Here is a 21,802-nt window from a genome sequence, read left to right on the forward strand (position 1 = left end):
ACCGAAAACCATCCAGAAGTGATGCCGTAAGGGTCCTCAAATGATGACCTAATAGCAAAATGACCCTGACGGCATCCCGGACTGATCCCAAAATCCATCCAGAAATGATCTTGGGAAGATCCCAAAATTATCCCGAAATAGTCTCGGAAAAGTTCAGAAATTACCCTGACGGGTTCCCGGACGAATCCTGAAAGCCATCTCTAAATGATCCCGAAAAAGTCCCGAAATGACCCTGACTGGACCCCGAAAGGATCCCGAAAACTATCCAGAAATGATGCCGGAAATGTCCTCAAATGATCACCTAATAGTTCCGAAAAGACCCTGACGGGATCCCGAACGGATCCCGACAACTATCTAGAAATGATGCCGAAAGGGCCCGCAAATGATCCCGTATCAGTCGAGAAAAAGTCCCGAAATGAACCCGACGGGATGCCGGACGAATCCCAAAAACCATCCAGAAATGATGCCGGAAGGGAACCAAATGATCCCGAAAAAGTCCCGCAATAATTCCGACGGGATCCTGAGCGGATACCGAAAACCATCCAGAAGTGATGCCGAAAAGGTCCTCAAATGATCACCTAATAGTCCCAAAATGACCCTGACGGCATCCCGGACAGATCCCGAAATCCATCCAGAAACGATCTTGGGAGGGTCTCAAAATTATCCCGAAATAGTCTGGGAAAAGTCCAGAAATTACCCTGACGGAACCCGAACGAATCCTGAAAACCAATCTTAAATGATGCCGAAAAAGTCCCGAAATGACCCTGATGGGACCCGGAAAGGATCCCGAAAACTAACCAGAAATGATGCCGGAAAGGTCCTCAAATGATCTCCCAATAGTTCCGAAAAGACCCTGATGGGATCCTGAACGAATCCCGACAACTATCCAGAAATGATACCGAAAGGGCCCGCAAATGATCCCGTATTGGTCGAGAAAAAGTCCCGAAATGACCCCGACGGGATGCCGGACGAATCCCAAAAACCATCCAGAAATGATGTCGGAAGGGACCCCAATGATCCCGAAAAAGTCCCGCAATTATTCCGACGGGAATCTGAACGGATACCGAAAACCATCCAGAAGTGATGCCGGAACAGTCCTCAAATGCTCACCTAATAGTCCCAAAATGACCCTGAGGGCATCCCGGACAAATCCCGAAATCCATCCAGAAATGATCTTGGGAAGGTCCCAAAATGATCCCGAAATAGTCTCGAAAAAGTCCAGAAATTACCCTGACGGGTTCCCGGACGAATCCTGAAAGCCATCCTTAAATGATCCCGAAAAACCCCGAAATGACCCTGACGGGATCCCGAAAGGATTCCAAAAATTATCCAGAAATGATGCCGGAAAGGTCCTCAAATGATCCCCTAATAGTTCCGAAATGACCATGACGGGATCCCGAACGGATCCCGACAACTATCCAGAAATTATGCCGAAAGGGTCCGCAAATGATCCCGTATTAGTCGAGAAAAAGTCCCGAAATGACCCCGACGGGATCCCGGATGAATCCCAAAAACCATCCAGAAATGATGCCGGTAGGTATCCCAAATGATCCCGAAATAGTCCCGAAATGATTCCGGAGTAGTCCCGAAAATGTTCCAAAATAACCCCGACGGGATCCCGGACGGATCCCGTAAACTATACAGAAATGATCCCGGAAGGGTCCCAAAATGATCCCGAAATAATCCCGAAAAAGTCCCGAAATTACCCCGGCGTAATCCCGGACCGATCCCGAAAACCATCCAGAAATGATCCCGGAAGGGTCTCGATATGACCCTTACGGGATTACAAATAAGGTGAAGCTAATTATAAAACCATGTTAATAAGGCAGCAGGCGCATTGGAGCGAATAAAAAGTTAGATAGAAACATACAGGTAAAGCTAATAAAAGCGTGCTAATAAAAACAATTGATGGAGGGCGGATGGCGGGAGTAGAGGAGAGGACCACTGATCGTTCCTCCAAAATTGTCTAGATCTCGTTCTGTATGTACCAGATACCAAAAACTATTGATTTAGGAGAAAATTTAGATTGAGTTATAACAATTTATGGATTTTACACCAGAGGGGGGGTGATAAAGGGGGGAGGTCGGAGGGTGTCACTGCTTACTTTGTAAGCCCTCGACTTATTTGACCCCTTGAGTCTGTGATATTGGTGAAGGCCAGTATACGTAAAGTTATAATGTGTAAAAATTATTGAAAAATAATTTCTCGAAGGGGTCGTGGGGCCCCCACCCCTCTTTCCATGTTCGAAAAAAATTTCGCTAGTAGACTACTGTCTGTGTCCCAAATTTCATCAAAATCCGTGTAGCCATTCTGGCGTGATTCAGTCGCAAAGACGAAAAAATATAATAATTAAATTATAACTGTTCCTAGGGGGCGGGGACCACGCCCCTTTTCAAAAATATATAGTTAGTAGATCCTTCTAGACTATTGGCTATATGTGTGCAAAATTTCATCCAAATCGGTCCAGCCGTTCTTGCGTGATTGAGTCACAAAGACAAACGTCTGGACAAACATCCAAACATCCAAACATCCAAACATCTTCACATCCAAACTTTGCCATTTATAATATATACTAGCCTGTACCCGCGGCCCCGTCCGCAAGGAGAAAAAAAAACATATGTGCTATTCACGTTAGCCTGCTTATCAAGTTATCTGTTTAAAAATTATTTTTGTCTAATGTATTTTATTTTTGTAATTTAGTAAAAAAAGGAACTAAATAAGAAGATAAGCTGAAAGGTACGCTTTCATGAATAGCACAATACAGTTTTCTCGAATTAAAAAAAAAATACATTTTGTTTTTAAATTAAATTAATTGATATGAGAGGGGTGAAAGAATTACTACTCATAGAACAAGGGAGTGAAACTACAATTAGCTAAAACCAAAGAGAATTTTTTAGATGAAAATAGTGTTGCTTTTCGGGTATTTAGTTGGTTAAAATATTAAAAAAAGTGTAATTATAGTTATAACAGTTCGTTACACGATTCATTGAAAAAACCTAAAAAATTGAACGAAAAAGCTCTGTTAGATTGAAGATAAAACATACCGAATTTTAATGACGAATAATTAGCAGCAAATGCACGGCCATAATATAAAAAGGCATGTGTGCTGAACTACCGGTTGCGAAGAGACCTAAAATGATCCCGGACCCAAAGGGATACCAAAATTTCCGGGCAGATCCCGAAAATCATCCAGAAATGAACCAGGAGGGGTACCAAAATGATTCCGAAATAGTCCCGAAAAATTCCTGAAATTACCGTGACCCTGACGGGATCACGAAAACCATCCATGAATCTAGGGGGATCCCCAAATGATCCCGGAAAAGTCCAGAAATAACTCCGACGGGATTCCGGACGAATCCCGAAAATCATTCAGAAATTATCCCGAAATGGTCCAAAATTGATCCCGAAATAACTCCGACGGATCCCGGACAGATCCCGAAAATCATGCAGAAATTATCCCGCAAGGGTCCCGAAATGATCCCGAAATAATCCAGAAAAAAGTCCCGAAATAACTCCGACGGCATCCCGGACGGATCCCGAAAACCATCTAGAAATGATGCCGGAAGGTGCCCCAAATGATCCCGAAATAGTCCCGAAATGACCCCGACGGGATACTGGACGGATCCCGAAAACCATCCAGAAATGATGCCGAAAGCGTCCCCAAATGATCCCGTATTAGTCGAGAAAAATTCCCGAAATGACCCCGACGGGATCCCGGACGGATCCTCAAAACCATATAGAAATGATGCCGGAAGGTACCCCAAAGGATCCCGAAATAGTTCCGAAATTAACCTAACGGGATCCCGAACGGATCCCGTAAACCATCTAGAAATGGTGCCGAAAGGCATCTCAAATGATCCCGAAATAGTACCGAAATGACCCTGACGGGATCCCGGACGGATCCCGAAAACCATCTAGAAATGATGCCGGAAGGTACCCCAAATAATCCCGAAATAGTCCCGAAATGGCCCTGATTGGATCCCGGACGGATCCCGAAAACCATCTAGCAATGATGCCGGAAGCTACCCCAAATGATCCCGTATTAGTCGAGAAAAAGTCCAGAAATGACCCCGACGGGATCCCGAACGGATCCCGAAAACCATACAGAAATGATGCCGAAAAGGTCCCCAAATGATCCGGTATTAGTCGAGAAAAAGTCCCGAAATGACCCCGACGAGATGCCGGACGAATCCCAAAAACCATCCAGAAATGATGCCGGAAGGGACCCCAAATGATCACGAAAAAGTCCCGCAATTATTCCGACGGGATCCTGAACGGATACCGAAAACCATGCAGAAGTGATGCCGGAAAGGTCCTCAAATGATCACCTAATAGTCCCAAAATGATTCTGACGGCATCCCGGACAGATCCCGAAATCCATCCAGAAATGATCTTGGGTTGGTCCCAAAATGATCCCGAAATAGTCTCGAAAAAGTCCAGAAATTACCCGGACGAATCCTGAAAACCAATCTTAAATGTTGCCGAAAAAGTCCCGAAATGACCCTGATAGGACACGAAATGATCCCGAAAACTATCCAGAAATGATGCCGGAAAGGTCCTCAACAGATCTCCTAATAGTTCCGAAAAGACCCTGACGGGATCCCGAACGGATCCCGACAACTATCCAGAAATGATACCGAAAGGGCCCGCAAATTATCCCGTATTAGTCGAGAAAAAGTCCCAAAATGGCCCCGACGGGATGCCGGACGAATCCCAAAAACCATCCATAAATGATGCCGGTAGGGACCCCAAATGATCCCGAAAAAGTCCCGCAATTATTCCGACGGGATCCTGAACGGACACCGAAAACCATCCAGAAGTGATGCCGGAAAGATCCTCAAATGATCACCTAATAGTCCCAAAATGACCCCGACGGCATCCCGGACAGATCCCGAAATCCATCCAGAAATGATCTTGGGTTGGTCCCAAAATGATCCCGAAATAGTCTCGAAAAAGTCCAGAAATTACCCTGACGGGATCCCGGACGAATCCTGAAAACCAATCTTAAATGTTGCCGAAAAAGTCCCGAAATGACCCTGATAGGACCCCGAAATGATCCCGAAAACTATCCAGAAATGATGCCGGAAAGGTCCTCAAAAGATCTCCTAATAGTTCCGAAAAGACCCTGATGGGATCCCGAACGGATCCCGACAACTATCCAGAAATGATACCAAAAGGGCCCGCAAATTATCCCGTATTAGTCGAGAAAAAGTCCCAAAATGGCCCCGACGGGATGCCGGACGAATCCCAAAAACCATCCAGAAATGATGCCGGTAGGTATCCCAAATGATCCCGAAATAGTCCCGAAATGACCTCGTCGGCATCCTGGACGGATCCCGAAAATTATCCAGAAATGATGCCGGAAAGGTTCCCAAATGATCCCCTAATAGTCCCGAAATTACCCTGATGGGATCCCGGACGGATCCCGAAAACCATCCAGAAATGATGCCGAAAGGGTTCCCAAATGATCCCGTATTAGTCGCGAAAAAGTCCCGAAAAGACCCCGACGGGATCCTGGACGGATCCCGAAAACCACCCAGAAATGATGCCGAAAGGGATCCCAAATGATCCCGTATTAGTTGCGTAAAAGTCCCGAAATTACTCCAACGGGAACCCGAAAACCATCCAGAAATGATGCCGGAAGAGCCCCAAAATGATCCCGAAAAAGTCCCCAAATGACCCCGACGAGATCCCGGACGGATCCCGAAAACTATCCTGAAATGATGCCTGAAGAGCCCCAAATGATCCCGAAAAAGTCCCCAAATGACCCCGACGAGATCCCGGACGGATCCCGAAAACCATCCAGAAATGATGCCGGAAGAGCCCCCAAATGATCCCGAAAAAGTCACCAAATGACCCCGACGAGATCCCGGACGGATCCCGAAAAACATCCAGAAATGATGCCGGAAGAGCCCCCAAATGATCCCGAAAAAGTCCCAAAATGACCCCGACGAGATCCCGGACGGATCCCGAAAACCATCCAGAAATGATGCCGGAAGGGTCCCCAAATGATCGCGAAATAGTCCCGAAATGATTCCGGAATAGTCCCGAAAATGTCCCAAAATAACCCCGACGGGATCCCGGACGGATCCCGAGAACTATACAGAAATGATCCCGGAAGGGTCCCAAAATGATCCCGAAATAGTCCCGAACAAGTCCCGAAATTACCCCGGCGTAATCCCGGACCGAAAACCATCCAGAAATGATCCCGGAAGGGTCTCGATATGACCCTTACGGGATTACAAATAAGGTGAAGCTAATTATAAAACCATGTTAATAAGGCAGCAGGCGCATTGGAGCGAATAAAAAGCTACATAGAAACATACAGGTAAAGCTAATAAAAGCGTGCTAATAAAAACAATTGACGGAGGGTGGATGGCGGGAGTAGAGGAGAGGACCACTGATCGTTCCTCCAAGATTGTCTAGATCTCGTTCCGTATGTACCAGATACCAAAAACTATTGATTTAGGAGAAAATTTATATTGAGTTATAACAATTTCTAGATTTTACACCAGAGGGGGAGATAAAGGGGGGCGGGCGGAGGGTGTCACTGCTTACTTTGTAAGCCCTCGACTTATTTGACCCCTTGAGTCTGTGATATACGTAAAGTTATAATGTGTAAAAATTATTGGAAAATAATTTCTCGAAGGGGTCGTGGGACCCCCACCCCTCTTTCCATGTTCGAAAAAAATTTCGCTAGTAGACTACTGTCTGTGTCCCAAATTTCATCAAAATCCGTGTAGCCATTCTGGAGTGATTCAGTCGCAAAGACGAAAAAATATAATAATTAAATTATAACTGTTCCTAGGGGGCGGAGACCACGCCCCTTTTGAAAAATATATAGCTAGTAGATCCTTCTAGACTATTGGCTATATGTGTGCAAAATTTCATCCAAATCGGTCCAGCCGTTCTTGCGTGATTGAGTCACAAAGACAAACGTCTGGACAAACATCCAAACATCCAAACATCCAAACATCCAAACATCTAAACATCCAAACATCTTCACATCCAAACTTTGCCATTTATAATATATATTAGATTAGATTAGATTAGATTATTATTGTTATGATAAATTTTTTCTTAATTGAAAAAATTTTTAAATTAGAATAGAAGAAAAAAAAATTTAGACAACTGCCAAAGCTCGTTGTATAGATCCATTTCGGGGTCAAGATTCAAACTCGCGATCTTACAAATCAGTAGGCCGATATAACAACAAACATGTGTCATTATATTTTATTTATTCATCTATTTTAACAATTTTCTTGCATCAATTCAATGCAATTTGTGTGAATATGATCGCCAGTTTGTGTTCGAATGAAAGTGGAACGTAACGTGTACGTTCAGTCATTCCTCATATATGTTGCGATCCAAAATTACGATCGAAGTAGTACGTTCACGTATTCATAAGCCGAAAATTATGTATTTACGTAATATACGACCACGGATGTTACGATTTGGCACCTGAAGTGCGAAAGTGTCTCTTTGCGTGACTGTCTAACTGTCTCCCATATAGTAGTGATGGAATTGTTGACTTTGCTTTAAAGAACTTGGGTATTTCGGATTTTTATTGTAACTACTGAGTACAGCATCGACTGTAACTCGATAAAGTTTGTCTTGAAAATGTGGCCACACTCGAATAGGCTTTAAAGTACCTAGCGAGTTTTTTTTTTTTTTATAGCTATGACAGAGCTGGGAAATATTCATGCACTTGTGATTTTTTTCCAGCTACTGAGAGATCGCAGTAAATCGCAGTGACGACTGTGATTGCATTACTTTTAAGAGAAAGCAAAGATCCAATCACCTCCCTCATTACAGGAATAAATAGCTGCGACAATCTGAACCAATGAACCAGTGATTTGTACCGCGATTAAGTAACACTAGTTGCGCAAACTACTAGATAACTGACAGTGCAAAAATCTTCTTTCGCAGCTTCCTTCACCATCTAATGCTGTTTAATCGCACAGTTGACTCATATTGTCGCAACTAACTGTTCTGCTGTGACAAGAGCTGTGATTTAAAAGTGATTGGAATTATTAGTATGAGAGACTGAACTGCGATTTACTTAGATCTTATTGCGCTTTTATCACCGTTTAGTTACGATCACGCATAAAAATCACTGTCACTGACGAGACAGGTCACCCTGTCATTTAAAAATCGCGTGATCTGCCAACTCAACTGATTATGGTTCTTTCATACATATGTATGAATGTAGGTATGTAAATATGCGAATCTCAATAAAAAATAGTCATTTAAGTATATTCTGAACAATACTTGCACTGTTTTTTTAAATATACATAATACTTTGCTGATTTTGCAATGATTATCTCTTTGGCATATCAGTACAAATATGTAAATTCACTATGATTATCAATGAGTTCAATCCAAAAGTGTAAACAAACAATACCTTAAGCTTTATTATTTAACAAAGAAATTTAGAATAAGAACGTGTTTTGAATTTTTAATTTATTTACGAACAATATTTACGACGGGTACTACAGATATTTCGACAACTGGTAAAAATAATGTCATAGTTTAAGTCTAGCAATATGAAAATAAATTAAAACCATTTAGCCGCAATTAAAGCAACGTAGAAAAACAAATTTCGAGCAATACTTGAATATTTGTTTGTCGAAAGTCTTCAGAGATGGAGAAGACGAATTATCCACCCGGAATACACTGAGAGATCTCGCACACAAAACTGCATATTGAACGGCTGAACGGCTCTTCAAGAGATAGGGCGTTCCTCAATCGAATTTTCGAATAGGGCTTTTTAAAACAAATGCTGAGATATGGCTTTTGTATAGAATATTCTGAAATTAATCTGAAGCAAAATTGATTCAGTCTTATAGCAAATGGAAACCTTAATACACTTGGAGTTCCGAATTAGTCTCTAAATAACTGTCCCGGAATGAGTTCAAAATAGTCTGAAAATGATTCACAAGTTTTCTCGAAATGATACCTTAAATAATCTTGAAGTGATCCTGAGATTGTTCCAAATGATTCTTAAAATAACCCAGAAATTAGCAGAGCTCACAGAGTATATTAATTTTGTTCGCATAAAGGTACCCTGTAACGGCATAAACTAATCGAGATAGATATAGACTTCTATAAATCAAAATGATCTGGACGAAAAAAGAAATTCTTTTAGGCATGCCCGTCCGTCCGTCCGTAAACACGATAACTTGAGTAAATTTTGAGGTATCTTGATGAAATTTGGTATGTACGTTCCTGGCCACTCATCTCAAATCACTAATTAAAATGAACGAAATCGGACTATAACCACGCCCACTTTTTCGATATCGAAAAACCGAAAAACTGCGATAATTCATTACCAAGGACAGATAAGGCGATGAAACTTGGCAGGTGGGTTGACCTTATGACGCAGAATAGAAAATTAGTCAAATTTTGTACAATGGGCGTGGCACCGCCCACTTTTAAAAGAAGGTAATTTAAAAGTTTTGCAAGCTGTAATTTGGCAGTCGTTAAAGATATCATGATGAAATTTGGCAGGAATGTTACTCCTATTACTATATATGTTTTAAATAAAAATTAGCAAAATCGGATAACGAACACGCCCACTTTTAAAAAAAAAAAAATTTTAAAAGTCAAATTTTAACAAAAAATTTAATTTCTTTACAGTATATAAGTAAATTATGTCAACATTCAACTCCAGTAATGATATGGTGCAACAAAATACAAAAATAAAAGAAAATTTCAAAATGGGCGTGGCTCCGCCCTTTTTCATTTAATTTTTCTAGATCACTTTTAATGCCATAAGTCAAACAAAAATTTACCAATCCTTGTGAAATTTGTCAAGGGCATAGCTTCTATGAGGATAACTGTTTTCTGTGAAAATGGGCGAAATCGGTTGAAGTCACGCCCAGTTTTTATACACAGTCGACCGTCTGTCCTTTCGCTCGGCCAATAATCGATATATCTTTACTAAACTTAGTTCACGTACTTATCTGAACTCACTTTATCTTGGTATTAAAAATGGGCGAAATCCGACCATGACCACGCCCACTTTTTCGATATCGAAAATTTCGAAAAATGAAAAAAATGCCATAACTCTATACCAAATACGATAAAAGGGATGAAACATGGTGATTGGATTGGTTTTTGTGACGCAAAATATAACTTTAGAAAAAACTTTGTAAAATGGGGGTGACATCTACCATATTAAGTAGAAGAAAATGAAAAAGTTCTGCAGGGTGAAATCCAAAGCCCTTGGAATCATGACAGGAGTACTGTTCGTGGTATTACATATATAAATAAATTAGCGGTACCCGACAGATGATGTTCTGGGTCACCCTGGTCCGATATCTCGAAAACGCCTTCACATATACAACTAAGGTTCATTCCCTTTTAAAATACTCATTAACACCTTTCATTTGATACCCATATCGTACAAACACATTCTAGAGTCACCCTTGGTCCACCTTTATGGCGATATCTCGCAAAGGGGTCCACCTATAGAACTAAAGCCCACTCCCTTTTAAAATACTTATTACACCTTTCATTTGATACCCATGTCATACAAATACATTCCAGGGTTATTTTCATTTCAGGTTCATTTTCCTACATGGTGATTTTCTCTAATTTTGTCTCCAGAACTCTCAGATGAGTATGTAATGTTCGGTTACACCCGAGCTTAGCCTTCCTTACTTGTTTTTCATTATATTTACCTTATGTTGTCAATTATTCTACTTTCTATTTTTAGTATAATTAAATATTGAAATAATTTCATTAAGCAATCCAGTCAATACTGAGTTGTCATCAGCGTAATTGCTAAGCGTTGTTGAGCTTCATCCAGCTAGCTATCAGACAACAATTTTATTTTGCAATTTCCTTTTTTGTGCCCAATCAACCCCTAACATCTACTCCATCTCCTTTCAATTATGCTTCATCGTATTTACATTTTGTGGCAAAAGTTGTTCATTCAGTTTTATGTATAAATGCAATTCAAGTTGTCCATTCCTATATATTTTCCCCCAGAATTCTTACTTTCCTGCCACTTCGCCTCTACTTTGTTATAGTAGTGTTTGGTCGTTCTTCTTTTGCGCAATGTATTTGAAATTCGAATTTCATGATTTTGCATAACATTTTTGCATGCACAAAGCATATTTTTTTATTTTTATAGCTGAACAATGTATGTGTCCACTTAACAAGAGAGTAATAAATAAAAATTCATGTTTTTCTTTTAGTATACTTTAACTGTAGTAGTATTTTTGATTTGATTTAATTCAATGATTTTGCTGAATATCTTGAGTTGACGCAGAGATCTTGATATATTGAAAACACTACCTCAGAGTTCGACTATTTCAGTTGTTTCATAGAAGTTCTATCTCAACTCAAAATACATATATTGAACTTGTTCTGAGGTAGGGCGTTTTTGATGCAATTTCTGAGATAGACGTCGTTCAATTGAGTTCTGAGATAGTGTTTTAAAAAATTCTTAGATGGCGAATTCTTCTATCTGCTAATTTTCAAAAAGGATATTTTTGAAAAAAGTTCTGTGGCTGGAGTTCTGGGTAGTGCGTTCTTGAAACAAATTCTTGTAAGCGTCATATACTGCGTTCTCGAACCAGCAAACAATTTCACTCAGCAGTCAAGGTACAGCTACAGCTACAGCTATTCATCATCATCATTTGTCGGATAGGGCTGTAAGAAACATCTATCATGGCATGTTAGATAATCTAGGATTACTTGTAAGCTATTTAACAAGTTGATAAAATCAATCGAATTACGGGTCAGTTCGATCGAAATTTCTGTCAATTGTTATTCATCATACCTGTTGAATCAACTACGCACGAATTGTTGATTCTGAATAGTCGTTTCAATTGTCTAATCAACAAAACGTCATAACTCTTTTAAATATACAGTGATTACCCTAATCCTAAAATACCAAGGAAATCTGTAAAAATAACAACATTAGAATTACAGTCGTATCCCTGCAGTCAAACCAACTAGTTGTTTACTAGAAGAACACTAGTTTGCCACAAATCCCAACTAGATCGAGTTCTGTCTGTTTTCTATATTAGCAACTGGTATTTTCAAAACAGCGATGTCCTACAAAATATCAAATGCCAGTCTCTGCATCAGCATAATACTTACTGACTAACTAGTCATTATGGACAAAATCGTATTAGTTGCTGTACTAGTCAGTATATACATCAAGGTCGAACAAAGTAAACCCACTATTCAGCCTCTGCGCCAGCATTATACCATATGGCATACTTGTCCGTTTGTGCAATAGTGCATTGATAACAGTTATCAATTGGCCCGACCTAGCAACGGTATTTACCGCGTCATTGTGTATTAGGCTAAGGGTCTCCTTATGTTTATATATTTCAACCGGCTGAGTTGGTAGGTGCCGCATCTCGACGTAGAGCTTACGGAGATGTTTACTGATCCCTCTGGGAGCCGGGGCTAGATCAAGCATTTGTATGTTGGGATTCCCCGTTTTGTGACAACTCATCAAAAACTGTCTGTTCAGCATTTCATTATGATCCTTAAAATTTTGGAGGTATGTGCCTTAAAGGTAAAAGTTCTGTCGAGCGTTACACCTACCGATCTCTGTGTGACTTCGATAGCGTAATGCCATCCTGTTCCTTCCACGTCTTAAACAGAGTGGCGATGGATATGGTCGACGATAGTTTCAGATCGCACGAGGTGAAAAAAAACAGAAATACTGATAGTTAATTTGGAAACCAGTTTATTTATTGTGGGCCAGGCCTGTTGCCATTATCGTGCACTCGTCAGCATAGGAAATGTTGTAGCTCATTTTGGTTGTGAAGGGAGCTTTGATATGTATAAATTAAATAGAAGTGGGGATAGGACACCAACGTACGCCATCCCGCTGTTTAATTTTCCTAGGTTTTGAGGTTTCGTTCCTAAATTGAGCCGATCACTCATATAATTTGCGGACGAAGGGGTGAACCTTCTATGCTTTGGAGTAGTATGCGGCGGTTGACTGTGTCAAACGATTTTGAAAGGTCAAGTGTCACGACCACCGTCCTATGATGGAGTTTTGGGTGGTGGTTCAGTCCGCAATTTATCTGGGTGTTAACTGCGTTTAGCGCGGTGGTAGTGGATATGCATTATACGGAAGCCATGCTCATGGCTGGATAACCTAATACTTGCGTTTAAATGGAGAAAGCAGAATGGTTTCCAATGTCCTCGCTTCTGATTAAAGGAATAATAACGGCTCACCAACGTTAGCTGGATTTCCAGGCATTGGAAGTGGGATTATCCGTTCCCTCATTCATTATTCTGTCTAGGCGTATTGGTTTGACGTTTTTAATGGCTTCATAAGTCTGTAGAAGTTACGACGAGTTATTCTATGATCGTGTTTATGTGCCCGTTGATTTGTAGGACATGTAGCCTTGCTAACTGACGTATGCATTGCTAATTGTCGTCAAAAAGCGCTCGCGTATAACCCCACAAAATTATAGTCAATGTACTAGAATGTTGGCTGACTGCTTTGGCTTTTTACTGCAGGGATGACAGAGAAACCATAGAACTCCTAACAAAAATTTCGAATTCTTCGTGAAGTTTTCTTCTCGAGTTTTTTTCGACGGTTTTGGGATTGGTTAATGTGTCGAAAATAAAAAAGGAAGAATTATATAGACTAAATTTGATAAAAATTTCCACTGCTTTTTATCTGTTCGCTGCTGTATTTAAGAATGTAAATTGGGATTGATTGTTTGTTATAGCACCCATCCCCCGGCATACAAGAATTCAGCTGCTGGAACCAATAGAGCACAAAAATACCCTTAGAGTCATCCATATAGAGTCGAACCCCATTCTCAATGCAAATAACCGGAACTCGCAGCTAAGGTAAGCAGACTTCCCAGGGAGACGAGCGACACTCTGGCACAACTTCGAACTGGATACTGTAATGAGCTAAACACGTACTTATCCACCAACATCTTTTTAATTGTAATGTGGAGTCAACTTCTATAATAGCCCTGTCTTTTTGATCCAACCCTGTTCAAACTGCAAATTTCCTTGGATTTCCCTTAGAGGATACCGATGACAATTTGTCAGTGATTGCACCTATTGGATGGGTTGAAGAACAACAACAATTGCTAACACGTGCAATAAATATTAATTAGCACCATAAACTTCATACGAAAACCGGTTCCCCTGATACTAAAACCGACATAAACTTGCAGCTTCATAAAAATAGTAAATATGATCGTTAAGCTTTTAAATCAGTATTTTTGTATTGTAAGAGCATTTTTGTTGATCTCCTAGTGGGCAATCTTTTAAATCGTTTAATTATTGTTACATGATTGTCTATTATCAAAAAAAAAAATATTGTTTATAACTTTTCATTTTCCCCACCACTTCTTACAACTCGAACGAATCAAGTTTTTGATGTTGTGTAAAGAGGTAGAGCTGGTGCACGAAGACGAGAGAGCGAAAGACAAGATTCAAAGCTTCATAGATTCCGCAACCCAATTGTCGACCTCACCTACTCGAGGGGAACCCTATTTCAAATATGAATGTGTAATACACATATTTAGTAGGCAAGGCTCTGGTGACCCTAAGAAGGTTCTATGTGTCCATATTAAATTTTTGCCGAGAAAAACATCAGCAGTGTTCTGTTCTGTTAAATAAAACCTGAAATTAATCATAAGAGCTAAAAACAGAAAGAAGATACAGAACGTTTAAAAGCAAAAAAAAAAATGCTCTACGAACCCAAGCTTATTGTCCGCCACAGCTGAGCCCAACTTCACGCACAACAACAAATCATTAACGATTTATTACACTTAACATTCTTTTATTTTGCTCTTTTCGACGATCTTCGTTTTATCTTGAACTAAAGATATATTCCTCCGAGTGAATTTCTTCACTTGAACTTCATACATATTAGCCACAAAAGTACAATACAGACCACATACAACTCAAACAAAAAACTAAAACAAACATTGAAAGAAAGAAAGCAAGAAATATACATATAAAGACAGGCAAAACACGTTCAACGTTCAAAAATTGGCTACTGGTGTTGAACGTAGTAAAAATTGTTGATCTGCCGGTTATTGTTTGTTGTTTGCATTGTCATCAAACATATACAGACTTATCTCTTTAAAATTTATTTTTTCTCTGTTTTGACTTTGTTGTTTCCTACTATAAATATCTGTTGCTAAGATCACCTACTATATACATACATACATATACTGAGTATTCGAATTGGTTTCCACCGGTTAACAACAAGCGAGTAAAACTCGTATTTAAAGTTAATGGATTACATTCAAGTCGACTATGGATGGTATATATGTTTTTTATATGTATGTATATATGTCGAAAAAGAGATGTTTTGTTGTTAATGGTGATCGTTGAAGAATGAGCGAGTGAGTCAGTTAGTAGTAGAATATCACGCAAAATAAGTTAATTTCAAAGTTGTTGTGATGATCGATAATGATGGTTTTATTTTTGCTGCAAACCAGCTCTGCCGTTCCAACAGTTTGACTCTTCAACTACTCATTGTTGATCTTGTGATGTGGCTTATGAGTTCATAGTTGTATGTATTTTACGAATTTATGACTATCGGCTATTTGTTGTACAATTTTTCACAGTTTAAAATCATAAATATATTGTTGATAAATGATCGACAGCACCATGACAAGTTGAGTGTTAGTCAAAACGAGCCATCTGTTAGTTGTAATTTTTAATATTTTCTGTATATTGCTAGGCATTTTTTGTTTTGTTATGTATGTCTTTGATTATTGCTTTGCTTTTCTACAATATTTTTTGTTTGTTTACGTTGGTTTTCTTTAAGTTGCACTTGGTTTGCTTTTAGCAGTTATTTATTTCTTGTTGAGTTCTTTTAACATTCTTTCATTAGTTGTTTGACGAGTCATTTGTTAGCTCATTTCTTGGGCCTATAGTAGCCCTACATGTACATATGATGATGTACATATGTATAATCGAAGTCTTATCTTAAAGTTTGCAGCATTCTAGAGCTGTGTATTTATTCGTGATAAATTTTTTTTAAAGAGGTTCATGATTTATACTGCCTTACGACCCCATATTTGGCCCTCCTTCTTTTTCTTGTAGCAGTTCTTCCATCCATCCGATAGGTGCGATCACTAACAAATTTTAATCGATATCCTCTAACAGAAATACAGGAAAACTTACAGTTGCAGTAGGTTTCCACCAAAAAAACATGGTTGACAGAGGCGTGGGTTTTACTCCCCTTGTTGTCGTTGTAGCCATAAAGACATTCCCCGAAGGTTATGGGGAGTGTTCTTGATGTTGATGGGCCTTTGCTGGATATAGATCCGGTACGTTCCGATAGCAAGCACCGTTAAGGTACAAGCTCGACCATAAGAACGATTGAATAAGAGCACATTGAACCATCCTTCCTCCACCCCTAGTTCCATGAGAGATAAGATAACGTCCATTGCACAATACGGGCAGATACTTTAACTGCTTGCATGGAAAAGTATTTCTGCGAAGGGAGAATGGTCCTTTGTTGAAACACCGGATATACGAAAATTTGGAAAAGTGCAATAAAATTCTGAAGAAAAAGGCTGGTTCGACCACTATCATCAGTCTATGCTTAAAGTATGTATGTATGGCACTTCTTCTATAAACGTTCTCTACTCTAGACATTAATTCTCTATTTTGTTGTTTATTGACTCTAGCACTTATGCTACCACTTGAAGATGTAACCTGTCAAAACAAAGAAAAGTGTGAACGCTTCATTCAAGACTGTCTTACCATCCATTTTCTCCTGAAAACAAGTTTTCGTAGTTGCATAATTTCTCATGAAGAATCCCCAGTGGAGTTATCGAGGTTCCCACTAGCGATTTTCTCTGACTTTAAACTTCCCAACCCAGAAGTTATCTGAAGATTGTAGAGTGTACCAAGATCTACATGATTTTGTGAGGAACAGCAAAAAATGTCTGGAAGCATAGCAATACACAATGAATTTTGATTGATATTGATAGTTATTGCTGAAATAATGGAAATTAATCTATATCTTCGAAGGGTTGAGCAGGATCAAACAATGACATGATTGTTCTATGCGATCGTTTGGGATTTTTTCAAGAAAAACTGAGAACGTATTGGAATAGTTTCGAAATTTTTTTTCGATACGTTTAGGGATAATTTTGCGATGACTTTCGTAATAATTTACGGACCATGTCGATATTGTTTAATGGGAACATTTCCTATCAACTTATGCTTATCTTCGCACCTAGTCAGGATTGTATTTGTTATCAATTTGCGACTGTTTAGATTATCTCAGAACTATTTCAGAATTTTTATTAGGACTTTTCGGAATTGTTTTTAGGATTATATTGGGACTATTTCTGGAGCAACAATCTCTCCTGGAAACAGTTATATATTTAATCCTTTTACTCTAGTTGCATTCGTTTTATGCCAACAATTTCGATGTCCAAGCAAGGTTTGATTTTTATTTCAACATAATTCAACGTTCTATTTTCCACGTGAGGAGTCGCAAGTCAAGGCTAGTAGTATATCAATTTTGTTTTCTAAGAAGTTAAAGCATGTTAATTGTAGAACAAGTTCTAAGTATCATGGGCTCATGAAACTTCTTGTTATGTCAAAATTTTTTTCGTTGCTTGCATGAAAGCTTAACTTCAATAGGAGCTATTCGCTATCTAAATATAATATCTTATTCATCATAACATGTTTACTCTAAATTGACTAGAAAACGTGAAAAATAACCAGCTTTTATAGCAGCCTTCAACCGTTTATTTCATATTAAATCACAATCAATTCACCATTAGATACTATAATTATCATAATATTAAATAAGTATTTCAGATATATGTAACTCATACTGCACCTGTGATGTATAATCTTTTTCCACGCTTAACTGTCTATGAGCTTTCTATTGATTTCAACAAAATCTATCAATAGAATGACATTAAAATGTACAATGTCAAATACAAACCCTATCTCATTTGATTTTTATTGTACTTTGAATAATACATACACATGAATTTGAACATAATACTAATCAATCAGTTGTCTTGAGATCAAGCCGAAGAAACAAAAAATTTATATAAACGTATATTTTATAATAATTATGCCGACTGATTGTCTATTTTGATTAAAGAACGTATATGTAGTAATATTTAATCATTGAAGCCAATGTTTTTTCTGAGAAACTTTTCGTGGTAAAAATATATTCGAGAGAGTTTGCCGACCCTCTTTTAGAAAAGCATTTTCTTAAGTATTTTCATATGATCTTTGCATCGGTAGGCCGTATCAGCTATTCATTGCACATAGTACAAAACTTTTTAAGAAATGTATTTAAAAGTATTATTAAAATGCTTACATCTATTTTTCTCTTATTTCTTTCTTTCAGGTGATTTGAATTTAATCGCAACACAAAATTGGTATGACTATCACTGTGGTACACTAAATCGAATACCGATAAGCTGTTTTTAATGTATTGTTACGAATTTCAGGAAATTCTTGACCTTCTCTTCTTTTATCGGTAGAATCGCTGAACAATCTATACTAAATAAATAACTTAAATAATTAGTATAGCAAAATGTTCTTGATTTACCACACAGCTATTACTCGCATATTTCACTTACAGCGTTTTAAAATAAATTGATTGACTGTTCTTCAGCTTGCGCTGCTTTAGACTCTCAGTTGTTTCATTCGCCTATTTCACCCAGGGTTCGGATCATTGTAAACCTTAACAAGTAGCGCAACTCACAGCTCATCGCTCAAAATTAGCACACACATATAAACATCATTAATGTCCATACTACGAAAATCATTCAGCAAATTCATAAACTTTGTCGATTTTTTAAAAAATATAGTATTTATGAGACCTTATTTGCAATAATTGAGATAAAATTTTTGGTTACACTCAAGAATTAAGTTATTTTTTTCACTCTAATATAATAGGTTCACTTGTAAGTATGCTTGTTTGTAACTCTCTAGGCTAGGTGCGCAAAGGAGAATTAGACCTATCTAGCGGCAATTATTGAAGACTAGTGGTTAAATAACTCGCCACAAAAAGAGTTGTGCTTAATAGGGGATACACGAACCTCTCTGCTACCAATCATCATCAAATTTCTATGACGTAGGCAAACTTCGTCACAGTGTATGGCTGCCTCTCAAGTTCAATTTCGAAAGCTTGAGAAACAAAATATTTGGCCCGGAATTTTTTTGTCCAAAAAGAAATAGAATGAAGAAGAACAGCATAAAAAATATAAAATACATCAAAAAATTCGAAAATTTTGGTATAGGATTTTCCGGATATAGGAGTCCAACTAGGGAATCACGTTTGAGAACTATTTGAGAATTATAATTTTCTCAACTTGGAAAACAGTATATTGGGATGTTCCTCGAAATTTAGTTTTTTGTTCAAAATGATAAAAAACAGCAACAAAATAAAATAAACAAACATGAAAAAATTCGAAAATTTTTTTATGGGATTTTCCGGACATACATACATAGGAGACCAACGAAGGAATCCCATTTGAGAACAAGTTGAGAATTATCATTTTTTCAGTAAAAAGTCTGAAGAGGTACTTAAATACATCAAAAGCCTCCAGAGACAAAATTAGGCTGAAAGGTCTTGCACCATAGATCTGCACAAAGGTCGCAGTGCTTCCACACCTATTAATAATAATAATAATAATAATCATTTTTTCAACTGTAGAAACAGTATTTTTGGCTATTCGCCCGGAAGTATTGTATTTTGCCCAAAGTGAAAGAGAATGAAGAAAAACAGCTAGAACAGAAATAAAAAACATCAAAAAAATTCGAAAATTGTTGAATGGAATTTTCCGGAGGAATAGGGACAGCCATAAAAACAATTCCACTTTTGTTGAGAACGCTATAACTTCCCAGTTCAGCCACTATTGAGAAACAAAGCACGAGATTTATGCAAGTTCTCAACTTGAGCTCTTATGTTACTCAAGTCTAAATGTTTATTGGGGATGTGACACAATTGATATGATGCTTGAGTTACCAATTCTTAATCTGCCAGCTCGTCTGATAATGCCATTAGAAAATTGCATTTTTACGTAATTAAGCTCTTTTAAAATAAATATCACAAATTTGCTTCTAATACTTACGTAGATATGATGTACTAGCTATTGAATCGTGATAGCATTGGGATTTCCCAAACCCTTATCTGTGTCATCTCCGAGTCCACATGAACTCACTATAAAAAATTTGAAATTAACGAACGGATAATTGAGCCGTAAAAGTCTTAGAAGTAAATAATACAACCCCACAACCACATTTAAATTAGAAATTTATAATTAGAAAAGCTTTCTAACATTTAACTTGCGATAATTCAATACAAAGGGCCACTATAGATTTAGTCATTCTTAAGGAAAAAAAAACTAAAACAAAAAAAAAATTTAAATAAATAAACAAAAACCATATGAGCTGTCACTTATCAATTGCAACAGTTATAGTATAGAAGCTTTGAATGTCGAAAGAGACAGCAACAGCAGACCAGCTGTGAAATAAATAAATATTTACGCGATAACAAATGCAAACAAAACAAAAAATGTATATACTATATAAGCAAAAATATTTAAAACTCATTGAACATATTTATGTACATTTCATTGTTCTCTCTCTCTACAAACGGCCGTTGTAGCTTTGAGTAGGCGAATGTGTTATTTTGGTGATAAGCGATCGAAAAAGAAAGGCAGGGAGACGACGCTTCAACTTTACTATAAACCGGCTGATGTTTAATTTATGTGTATACCTTTTAGTATGTAAAGTACCCTACTACATCGTAAATTGGCTCTAGATGTTCCCAATGTAATGATTCTTCAGTGCATCTGTCTGCTAATAAAATTGAGAAGTACTAAAACAAATTTGTATACTTTACTGGTCGATTTAGACTTGGTCTGTAAAGTCCTGAGGCTCAAATTAATCAATTTTAACGGCATCAAGGAGGAAATTGATTGCGCTATGATCATTCGATCATAGACCGCATAGTGTCTTTCGTGATCGAGATACTCGTTTCGTAAAATTGCTTATTTGTTACCCGTTTATACGTGAACGTACTAGCCCAAACCACTATTAATTCGTACACCCAGCATTTTTCTCAAGAAACTTTTCTCACAGCAGCATATAACATAAAAGGGTAAATACCACACCCTGAAAATATGCTCGTATTAAAGCTTACGTATGTTTCGTTAATGTAAAATTAAAATATTAGCGCTTATTAAAACACGATAAAACAAAAGCAAAATCAAATTGAATAAACCTTTCAAAAAGATAAAACAATTCGACCATTATTTATTCGTACAGTGATCTTTATTTATTTTAAAATTGAGTAACGTCGCTTTTATTTTTTAACACGGCTTGCAGCCGCTGGGGCATTGTGTCAAGCAAGCTTTTGCATTTCCTGAATTTTGGAACTTTTCTGGAATTTTGGACGAATGACTCTTTTTCTTGCATCGCCCAAACATACATCAAATTTTGACTCGTCGCTAAAAATAATGGAGTTCCATTGTCTTGGAACCCAGCAGATTCTTTCCTTTGTCCAAAGCAGCCGTCTCTTTTTTTGTGAAGCTGTCAACAGGGGCTTTTCTTTGGCCTAAAGATTTAACTGTTATGCGTATAAGTTGTGAATAAGTGCTTGCTTAACTTACTTTATAAATTCAATAGCTCAGTTTTTTCATTGCTGGCGCGTCCATTCCCGTCCCACAGTTTTTCCAATCCGATCTGACCATTCTGTCGCAATGTTTTTTTAAAGAACTCCGACGATGTTGCTGTATTATGTTGTCTAACACACGAGTATCGCGAGCAGTAATTTTAGAAACACGACCTC

The 21,802-nt window shown here is 38.1% G+C and overlaps 1 protein-coding gene across 16 annotated transcripts in view; it reads left to right on the top strand.

Moving 5' to 3' along the window:
• The window catches only part of cic (Putative transcription factor capicua), a 227,748-nt gene that overhangs the window by 45,238 nt on the left and 160,708 nt on the right, over nt 1–21,802 (top strand). For 15 of the 16 annotated variants that reach the window (XM_067789532.1, XM_067789583.1, XM_067789605.1 and 12 more), the window contains one exon: nt 18,350–18,380. The exons of the other annotated variant lie outside the window; for it this stretch is intronic. The gene's annotated coding sequence lies outside the window, so the exon portion shown is untranslated. The remainder of the gene's footprint in view (nt 1–18,349; nt 18,381–21,802) is intronic. 16 annotated transcript variants of the gene reach the window in all.

Source organism: Eurosta solidaginis, chromosome 1, assembly GCF_040869045.1.
Source record: "Eurosta solidaginis isolate ZX-2024a chromosome 1, ASM4086904v1, whole genome shotgun sequence".
NCBI lineage: Eukaryota > Metazoa > Arthropoda > Insecta > Diptera > Tephritidae > Eurosta > Eurosta solidaginis.